The sequence below is a fragment of the Heterocephalus glaber genome, unplaced genomic scaffold (genome assembly GCF_053883595.1).
Source record: "Heterocephalus glaber isolate CG9 unplaced genomic scaffold, H.glaber_assembly_v1.0 deba00001472, whole genome shotgun sequence".
Taxonomy (NCBI): Eukaryota; Metazoa; Chordata; class Mammalia; order Rodentia; family Bathyergidae; genus Heterocephalus; species Heterocephalus glaber.
In genome coordinates this window covers 57,827,110-57,837,803 of record NW_028258315.1, presented here as the reverse complement: position 1 = coordinate 57,837,803, position 10,694 = coordinate 57,827,110, and the positions used below count along the sequence as shown (strand labels likewise).

Below are 10,694 nucleotides of genomic sequence, written 5' to 3'. Positions count from 1 at the left end.
CTTCTGTCGTTCTCTGTCTGAAGTCATGTAAGTGAATTAAAATGTTTCCTCAAATCACAGAAAATGAAATTCCCAAGGAAGCTAAAAGCACCTGGGACCATACATTCCACAAAGTCCCCTTGGTTCCAGATACCAAATCTGGAATAACTATATCTTGAGCATCACTTGCCTCCAAGATTAGCAATGAAGGAAAGGCTTCATCCCAGGACACTTCCCACTTTCCTCACCTCTCTGATAGGGCCCCAAATACACCCTAATATGTTCATTTTGAAGTGTAAATAATTTCTATTACTTATGGATAACAAGATGAGAGAAGATAAAGAACATCAGGGCCACAAAATAGGAAGGAGCACTCACCAGTTACACAGAAATCAGAGGGACTGTTTGTATATTTTACTAAGGATTTACAAGTACAATGTATCTTCACAATATTAAAGTAAGGTGAGGCCTGAAACCATTTTCACACATGGGTGAAATGGATGCTATAAAATGCAGCTGACCTACCCCAATTACTTGCAAACATTCAAATAATAGCAAGATGGAAGAAAATGAAATTCATCAAAGTTATAGGAGTGGAAGAAAATGCTAAGATGTTCAGATAGTCAGTAGCATAAATGGAATGGCCTCTAAGCACCTTTCTAGCTCTCAGCATTCTGGTCAACATTTCCCAAAGTGGTGTCCCACAGAATCCTGTCCCATAGGCCATTACTGGACAGGCTAAGAATATAAGCATTTCATGTTCAAACACGTTTGGCAAAAATAAATCTCCTAGAGGAGATAGTTGAAAATGTTTATTATTTTTAGAGTTTTGTGGGCCATTTTCTTATTTCTTTTCACATCAGGAATTTTGGATCTGTAGGTCAGTGACTGATTCTACTTCCAGGTAGCCAATAAAGTATCTCAAAACACAAATTCTGGGTCATTTCTTGCTTCTCTAAAGGACCATGGAAACCTGTAAGTAATGCAAGAAGAAAAGTACAGTCATTCACCTCACCATTGGCTAAATCAGTTCTTATACCCATCCCTATTAAAATACAACTTTAAGCTAATTCAAGAACTTTGGAATCTCATATTCAAACCAAAAGCACAGTCTGTGATCTGGGTAAGCCAATATTATTTCAGGTTGAGGCAATCATTTTTGGTTTCTAGTGTAAAAGACTATTTCTGGTGATTTCCAAATTAGTAGGCATTTAAGGTCTTCTTCCCTCTATTCACCCTACATAAATAAGTTACTTAAATTGAATGTTCATGAACAGTAAGTGTCAAAAGTATGCTATATACACATGATTTCAAGAATATCCAGCCTCTCATGCTTTTAATCTCACCTTAAGTAAATTTCCTCCAGCCACTCAGAGCCAATATTTCTCACAAATGATATGGGACTGCAAATCATCACTGTCAATGAAGCTACTGGGATCATATGACATGGTCATTGGACCAAGTGAGGGGTGATTGAGAGCTCATCATACTATGTAGGTGTGGTTGAGTGGTGACCATCAATGTGGTGTTCCTGAGCAAAATTACATCAGACAGACCAAATGAAACAGTCCTTAAAAAAGAAGAAATTATTCGCAGGTGCAAACAAGCATGAAATAGAATTCTGCTAATGAGTTTCCATTATTAGCTAAATACATAATCAAATTATTTGGGCTGTACTACAGCAGTAAGAAATCAATTATTCATCATAAATCTAAGGGTGCATATTGATCATCTTGGTATAATTCTAAGCTGATCTGTAATGAACAAATGTTTCAATTTTATCAAGAGCATATTATCATTACCACATAAGTAATGAAAAATCAAAAATGGGAGGAAAGTTCTGAGGTAATAAAGACCCAGTACAACTGAAAATTTTTCCTTCAAGAATTTTCATAAATAAGAGAAATAATATAAAGGCAAAAATTAAATGAATTGATTTTAACAAAATATGCCAGAATAACTTAACATCTGTGTACATATTAAAAATGCAAAAGGAATAACCAACCCAAATATAAATCTAAAACTTCAAGATTTCTGACAGAAAACATAGAGAAATCTTTTCGACTTTGGGTTAGGCAGAGTTCTCAGGGCACAAAAATGATAAATCATAAAAAGTAATAATCTACTTTACAAAAATACAAGTATTTTCTCCAAAACACTTAAAAATGAAATTATCTTCAAAAACACTTAAAAATGAAAAGAAAAGCCATAGATTTTCAGAAAATCTTAGCAAAATACATATCTGGTAAAGGACTACAGAATATTTAAAGACCTCTCAAACGCTAATAAGAAAAACAATCCAGCTTTATAAATGGATAATAGATTTGAACAAACATTCCAAAACCAAAAAAGATATAAATTGGTGAAGAAGTATACATGAAAAGATGTTCAATATAATTACTCATTAGGGAAATGCAAATTAAAACCATATAAATGACCATATGAATGATTTTTAAAAATTTTTGATAGACAACAGCACGTGCTTGTGAGGTTGCAGATGGTGGTAGGTGAAATAATGGTTCCCCACAGATATCTACATCATAATTTCCAGGAAATTTAAATATGGTATGTTACATGATGTGAGGGAAAAATAAATAAATTTGTTAATCATTTGGCTTTAAAAGATTAACCTGGATTACCCAAGTAGCCAGTATATTCAGAAAGATCCTTTAAGTTTGAAAAAGTGAAGAAAAAGATTCAAAATCAAAGTGATGCTTAATAAGAAACACTTAACTAGCCACTACTAGCTTTGGAGATAAGAGAGGGGAGAGGAACATAGGAGCCCAAGAAGCTGAAAAAGCAAGGAAACAGATTGTCCCCTAGAGAGGGGACAGAAAGGAATGCAGACACCTTCATTTGGGCCTGTGAAACCCATTTCGTAATGTGAACTCCAGAGCTAAAGATTATAAGCTTAAGCTGCCAAGTTTGTGGCCATTTATATAATGCCATAGCAAATTAAGACACGGAATAATTAGAACTCACCTAAAATTCTGACAAGAGTGTGAAATGGTGCAGCTACTCGGGAATACAAAACGGAGCACTGTCTAACAAAGTTAGAAACATCCCCTATACAACCCAGCTATATATTCCTATATATTCATGGGGTTTTTATGTGGGGTTTTCTTTTTTATTCTGTTGTAAGTGTTTTGTTTTAGATTTTGGTGGTGGGGGTTGAACCTAGTTACTTGTGTATGCAAAGCATGTGATCTACACTGAGCCACACCCCAGCTCTTATCTCACTTCTGGGTACTTGAACATATACCACTCAAATGTTTATTGCAACTTTTTTCATAATTTATCAACTAGTGAATAAACTGGTATAGTCACATAACACAGTATTATTTAGTAATGTAAAGAATGCATATGTGCATAACATGGATGACTCTGAAAGGAAAAAAGATGGAGAAGGCATGCTGAAAAGTCTGTGTGCTGGCCATTCCATTTGCATGACTTTCCAGAGAAGGAAAACTGTCGAGACAGGAACCGTCAGTGGTTGCCAGAGACTGGAGAGTATGAGGAGATGACTTTGAAGGGCAAGAGAGCAAGGTTTGGAATGATGGCACTGTATCTTGATTGTGATGGTGGCAGTGTGGTTGTATGTACTTCTCAAAAGTCATAGAGCTATACACCAAAAACAGTGAATGTTACTGCAGGTGAATTTTACATCAATAAGCCTGATAATTGATAGACAGATGGATAGGGGTGATAGGTATATTCAGGAATAAAATTTAGCACAATGCCTGCTTGGAAAACAAGCTTCATTTGAAGCCAGGGTCCGTGAAATCCCATCAATCAGTGGTTCCTTTCCGTTGTGTCACAAGGCTTTGTAGAAAAGAAAGTTTAAAATCAGAAGACATTTTAAAGATTACTGCATTGATTTTCAAACCATTTCCAGGTTTCCATTTCCAGGTTTCAGAATCTTATCTGCAAATACAAAAACATTATTAAGTAGACACTGTGTGCCACATACTATAACAAGCACTTTGCATTACTTCTATAAACTCCCAAGATACCCCTCTGACTGTGGCTAATAAAAATAATTATGATCATTAATACATTGTTAATAATCACATATGTTTGCAGGTGTGGAAACAGGTTTACATAACTACACAACTAGAGTGGTGAAAAGGACATTCAAACTTAATTTGAATCTAAAGCATATTCTTGTAGTCAATACATTTCATAGCCTTTTTTCTGTTTAAACATATAATGTGGGGCTGCTCTGATTATGTGTGTGTGTTTCTAAGGGGGTCTGAATACTGTTGGCATTTTCATAAAAAAGCATAATTTGAACCCTGCTAATCTGGTCTAATGATACAATTACATAGGGAAGAAATTGAAGCCAGAGAGGTCAAATGACTTGCTCTAGGTAACACAGCTGCCTAGTGACTGAACCGTGTCTCCTACTGGACAATTTTCTTTCCTTAACATGATGTAAAAACTCACCATACATTTAAAATTTTTATTACAGGAGTTCATTTAATCTATCCAAGGCAGATCAGTGGAAGAAATTAATCCCTTAAGTTGATTTTCCTCTCTTTGTGTCATATTTTATGATTTTTAAAAATATAGGGGCTGGGGACTTAGCTCAGTGGTGCCGCCACCTGGCTCAAACGTGCAAGGTCCTGAGTTCGATCCCTGGTACCAAAAAAATAAATTAAATAAAATTTAAAAGTAAAAGTCATTATATTTAAAGTAATAATGTTAGTCCAAAAGAAATTGGTTAGAGACTTTTAAAAAATTGAGCTATCCAAAATACTTCCTTGACTAGCTCTTTTCAAAATTTGGGCTTAGGCCATCTCATGCTCATCTGACCCTTTCTTTCTAATATGTTTGTTACATGTTTTATAAGCCAAAAAACCTAAACAGGCTTTATAAGAAATACATGCACAACTCTTCCTTGCACTCCCCACTCTGTTCTCTGATGCAGATTCTCCTTCTGTTCCCGTGAAGCCTGAACTTTACTAGAGCCCCATATGCATGCCATGTCCCCAGAGAACTGCACAGCAGGCTCAGCTAGGAACAAAGACCTGACTGATCTTCTTCCAAGTAAACCCCAGGAAAAATATTCCAGCAGTTGATGAAGTAAGGCAGGCCAATTAAGGGCTCACTATAGTAAAGTGCTAAAATATGAGGTATGTGAACTTCACTGTACATATTCTCACACTAGACAAGACCAAATGGATTTCTACATTATCTCATTACACTGAACAAGGGTAAGGATCAGTGGTTTTAAGCAGCTTTCAATAGAAATTGGGTGCAATGTGGCTTCAAGTAATTAACTATGAGTTTGATTCTGTTAGTTGCACTCTTCACTTCTAGATAATTCAGGAGCAAGACCAGGTCAATATGTTGTAGGGGATTTTTTTTATTGTTGTTTGGTTGATTTCTTGGTTGTTTTTTTTTGTCCTGTGTGTGTGTGTGTGTGTGTGTGTGTGCATGCCTCACTGAGAATTGAACCCAGGGCTTCACACTGAGCTACATCCCCAGCCTTTATTCTTACTTTGACAGAGGGTCTTGCTAAATCTTTAAATTGTCTGGGTTAGGCTTGAACTTGTGATTCTCCTGTTTCAGTCTCCCAGAGTGCTATAATTATAGGTATGTAATATACAGGCAGCATGTTGTTTCTTAAGCGTAAGCTGGATAATGAGAATATATTTGTTTCATTCAATGCGTTATTGTTTAAGACTGTACTCAGCTCTTTACATCCATTAGTGCACTGATTCCTATAATATTCTTGGGTTCCAAGCATTGTTATTCTGATTTGTTCTTTTAACTTTTTTTTAAAATTCTGATTCAAAACATGTTAAAGAGATTGACTTGCTGAAGCTCACACATCTATTAAAATCTAGTAGAATCTGAGCTTAAGCCAGTGTTGTTTGATTCTAGCTTCTTTCTGTAGATCACATTATCTTCAGGAACACCAAACATCTTTGCACAAGCATGGCAGAAACTAAGCTGACCAAGAATATATTCTTTGCCACCCAAATCTGAACCTTTTACCCTTAGAAACCATCTCATATGTATAGTTTGGCTGGCCTAAGACATTAAAGATTTTTTAAAATCCAATAAATAGTTAGATCAAAAAGAGTGTTAGAAGTCACCTGGCCTGACTCCCTAATTTTACAAATTCATTCTTTATTCAGTACATGTTTACTGAGAACCCATTGTATTTTGCACAATGCTAAGGATACCCAAATCACTTTGCCTTCAGGGGATTGCAGAGCAGGTGCAGTAAGATACAGGAAGAAAGATCATTTGAGTGCTGGCAGTGGGAGGACTGGGTGGCAGGGAGTTTAATGGAATATGATGATGATGATTAGACACACTGTGCAGATTTGAAGGATCCAGGAGAAAACGATGTCATTTAATACTGGAGCAAATGCAAAAGAAATAAAAGATAGCAACTCAAAAGGGATTGGAATTAAATCATGGTGTGGGGAAGGGTTGGACCTGAATTAAATATCTAAGAACCTTTTAAATCCAACCACACCCTTTTTCCAGTTCCATGGAGGAAGGAAGAGGATGTTGGCATTAGACCTGTGCAACCAGAACTCCAGGCCTATAGTTATTGTAAAACCTTCAAGAGAAACTCAGTTGAAAGCTGTACTCCATCCATTGCTCCATTCTCTGCTCCCCTACATTCCACCATCTTTAATGCAGTGCTCACCTCTCACACTGGAAGAGGCTCTGAGCAAGCTTGTTACTTTTAATAGTTTACAAAAACAAACACAAGAAAAGTATAGAAATCTAACTGTGGTGGCTCTCTGAAGCTAAAATGTAGTATGAAAGATGGGAGAGCAGAGCTAAATCAAGCAGTGACTGGTACCTTTTAGGTGAACTAACTTAAAAATTGCAAGGCAGCAAAGATAATTAAGAATAATGTAAAAAAGCAGAATCAACATAAATCATATAAAAAGGATAACAAGATTTATCAACTGGGCTGATTTTGAGGCAGTTTTGAAGTTAGCTATATCTGGAATGCACCAAAGCAGATGATTAGATACAGCATTCAGCTTAATGTGCAGGAAAAGCAATTGGGATGGAGCAAATCAGTTTCCTGGACTCTAATGCAGGGAATGTGGAGGGTTTTATTAAATATAAAATTAAATTTAGATTTATGGCCATTGTTGATCTACTAGATATAAACTGACATTATCATATCATTATTTTTTAATTCCTTACTTTAGATGCTTTATTAAACAAGCAAAATAGACTGGAAGATAAAGTTCAGTGCCAATTTTCGAATAACTTTTGCATTTTCTCATAATTATTTCAATGTGGCCCCATTTATTCCTTGTTTGAGTATCACAGAGTGTGACTTGCAAGTATAGAATTTCATGTCACAGTCTAGATGAGACACAGAGAAAAAGGCATTTACTAATATTGACTTTTTTAATATACATGAACCAAATTATTAACATTTAAAAAAATATTTTCATGTCTGATGATTCAAAAGCTATAAAATTTGTCCAGAGAAAGTAGCACAGAAGGGGTGCTTTCTTAGAGGATGGTTTCTAGGACAGGAAAGTTGCATTGAGGCACCAACAGGTAAGCAGAAAGAGATGTAGGACTTATCTGACAGTGATTATCATGTCCAAAGACTGGGGTGAATCTAGCTCAGCTCCGTTTCCCAGAAGATGCTTTTGAGTCCTAAGTGGAACAAGGTGGTAACCGCCCCCCCCCTTTTCTGCCACTTCACCAAGAAGAGTCGGTCCAGAGGAGACAAACAGTGGAATGGGTATGAAACCAGCATAAAGATGAATCACTGAGATGCAAGCCCCAGACAGGGTTTTGCCACTTGATAAGAGAATCAACAGCAGCTAAAAGTAACCTGAAATGTGATTACATCGTAGATATGGAGCTTATTAAAGAAACTTGACAAAAAGAAGTGTGCCTACCTATAGACCCCACAGCTGGGTGTGTTTCCTTTCCAGAGTCTTCTAACAGGACTCCATCCACAGCTGAGATTTGGCAGAAATCTCCAGGATTCCAACTACTGAATAGGGATAGGCACACATGCACACTTCTGACTGAGCCCCAAATCCTTGATTCCCAAGTGAGAAAATAAAATGAGCCAAGGCAAAGAAGCAGCTATTAATGACTTTTTGAGATTTCTTGAACAACCCAGTTCTACCCTCCTTGCCTGCCTCATGCCACTGTGACTGAACCAAGAAGGCTTCATGCCTTGGATCCTTGACCTGAGTGTCTGCAGATGCTTTGGAGTAGTTGGATTTGTAGTCATTATCATTTCAAGGCCGTCTTGTCCTTTTGTCTTCTATAACCTGGTAAGGAAATAATTCAGTCCTCCTGCCCTCCAAAGGATAGCAAAAGAGCTCTTCTCTTCTGGGGAGTTGGGATAAAAAGAGCTTGGGGCTGATGAATGGAACCTGATGTTTCATCTTGACTAGCTGCTCATATCATTAGTAGTAAGTAGAAACAAGAGTTTCCAATCCCTTCTGCCACATATTCCCCTGTATATATCCACTGTGGAAAGTTTGTGTTCTGTAGTGCTTGTGTAATTAGTAGTGAGCTTATTCAAGGAATAATAATCCAGGAGGTACACAGATATAGAAATAATAAGGAAGGGCTGTACAGATGATTAGAGGTTAAGATACCCCATCCTAGAGTGTTTAGTGAAGAGAGGTAAAACAATTGCAGTGACTGGCCTGGATGGTTTTATCAGAAAACTTGTGTCCAGCTGGGTCCTCTGTTTCATATATTGCTCTAGATATTAGAATGATGCTAGGCTGAAGCGACCCCTTCAGAAGTATATACCATGCTATCTGAAGCCATTAGCAAAATCAGGATAAAAAATAAACACAAGCTTTGTCTGGAAATTTTGGACCTAAGCCCCAAAACTCACGGGACTGAATAGCTTTTCCTTTGGCCTTAAAAATGCAAAGGCCGGTGATGCTCTCTCCTGGTATCATGGTGCTCTCAACCCACTTTCTCGGAAACTCTAGGGGTTAGGAAAGAGTTTTATGGCTCAGAGTAGAGTTACAATCCCCCACACACACCAAGGAAGAGCAAGGTAATTTGGGGGTATCAATCTCCATGGAGTAAATAGAGGGAAAATTATCTCCATTTAGATCTATAATGAAAATAAATGTTTAGAGTGATTCTCTAAGTGAGAATCTGTGGAGCAATATGTGAAAATATTAATGGATAAATATGGACAAGAATACTCAGAAAATTTACTGCTTGCTTCCAACTTCTGTACTCTGTTATACTGTTTGAGGTTTTAAGGCTAATAAGTGAAGAATAGGTTTATGCAAGCAGAGGCTTACAGAATCCAAAATCTGATAGCGGACACAAGCGGGCTGGAAATCCTGAGAAGAGGAGTCCAAGTCCAAGTGCAAATTTAGTGTCTGCAGAATTCCTTGTGCTCAGTGGGGAGTTCATTGTTTGTTCTGTTAAGACCTCTAGTGGATTGGAGATGCTCATCCGCATTATGGGAGTTATTCCGCTCTACTCAAAATCCACCTATTTAAATAATAATTTCATCCAACAAAACACTTTCACAGAAACACACAGAGTAATTTTTGACCAAATATCTGGGCACTGTGGCCCAGCTACATTGACACACAAATTATTACACAGGGATTAGATATAGATATATATTGGAGAGCCATTATTAGCCTACTACGATAAGTAATAAATTCCAGACACTATTATAAGCTTTCACATATGTTAACTCATTCAATATTCACAGTATCTTTAGAGTAGAACTACTGTTATCCCAATTTTACAAATGAGGGAGCTGAAATACAGAAGATAAAGAATATGACTAAAGTGACACAGTCGATAGGTGATGGAGCCAGGATTTACACCAGGCAATCTGGCTTAATCTAATTAAGTTTGGAATAAAAATTCAGGTTTCTAGTAAATCGCCATCTTTATTGTCTCATAGGCTTTTAAATTACATTCAACATTTGATATTACTGCCTGGATAGTTTTTACTCATTAATTCACTACATGAGAGTGGTAACTACTGTAAGTGTGGGGCAGTTTCTGTAGTAATTTCTCCTTTCTCTTCTTTTATTTTCTTTCTCCTACTTGCAGTGACTACTTTACCCCTTGTTTCTATTTTGTACACTTACCTCAGATAATTGCCTCTGTCTTCATTTGCATTTAATAGACATTCACTCAGTGTTGTCTTATGTCAGGGTCCAGTTATTGGGGAAGAACTCCAAGCCCTATTTCATTGTTCCCAGCTTCCTCCAGAACCTGCAAGTTCTGCCATTATCTTCCCCTGAGCAGATGCTGGCAATCGGCTCAGAGTGGCTGAGAGGAATTTTGTCCTCTGACTCAGTTCCAGGGGTTACTGGAAGGAGTGCGTGCGATATTTTTAATACATATTGATATTGGTAGAAGACAGCAAGCATGTTAAAGGGGATGTAATCATCCAGGCTTTTCCTTATCTCAAAACCTGGATATAACCAAGAAATCCAGCATAGCACAAAGGTGAGCCAGATGTAAATAAAGGCCTAGCGAGAGCTTAAGCAGCTTTATATTGCTTCTCCCTCCCAGGCTCTCGGCAAACAGAATATCTATCTCCACCTTCTTAAACCAAATGGTTGCAAAACCAAAGTTTTCATGAAAGTTTCCTTTTTCTTAAGCACTTCACATTGCTATTTCAAATGATTCGTATTTTAGTAGCTAAATATCTGTGGTTTTTATTATGAGTAAAGTTGGACAAAAATTCTTTTTTA

General features: G+C 37.0%; 1 long non-coding RNA gene across 1 annotated transcript; it reads right to left on the bottom strand.

The window, feature by feature from the left end:
* Positions 1-333: 333 nt before the first annotated feature.
* LOC147826367 (uncharacterized) lies at positions 334-10,275 on the bottom strand. The gene is made up of 3 exons (XR_015439504.1): positions 10,083-10,275; positions 1,326-1,510; positions 334-952 (listed from the first exon to the last, which is right to left on the bottom strand). It is a non-coding gene; the product is annotated as an uncharacterized LOC147826367 (long non-coding RNA).
* Between the last annotated feature and the right edge of the window lie 419 nt (positions 10,276-10,694).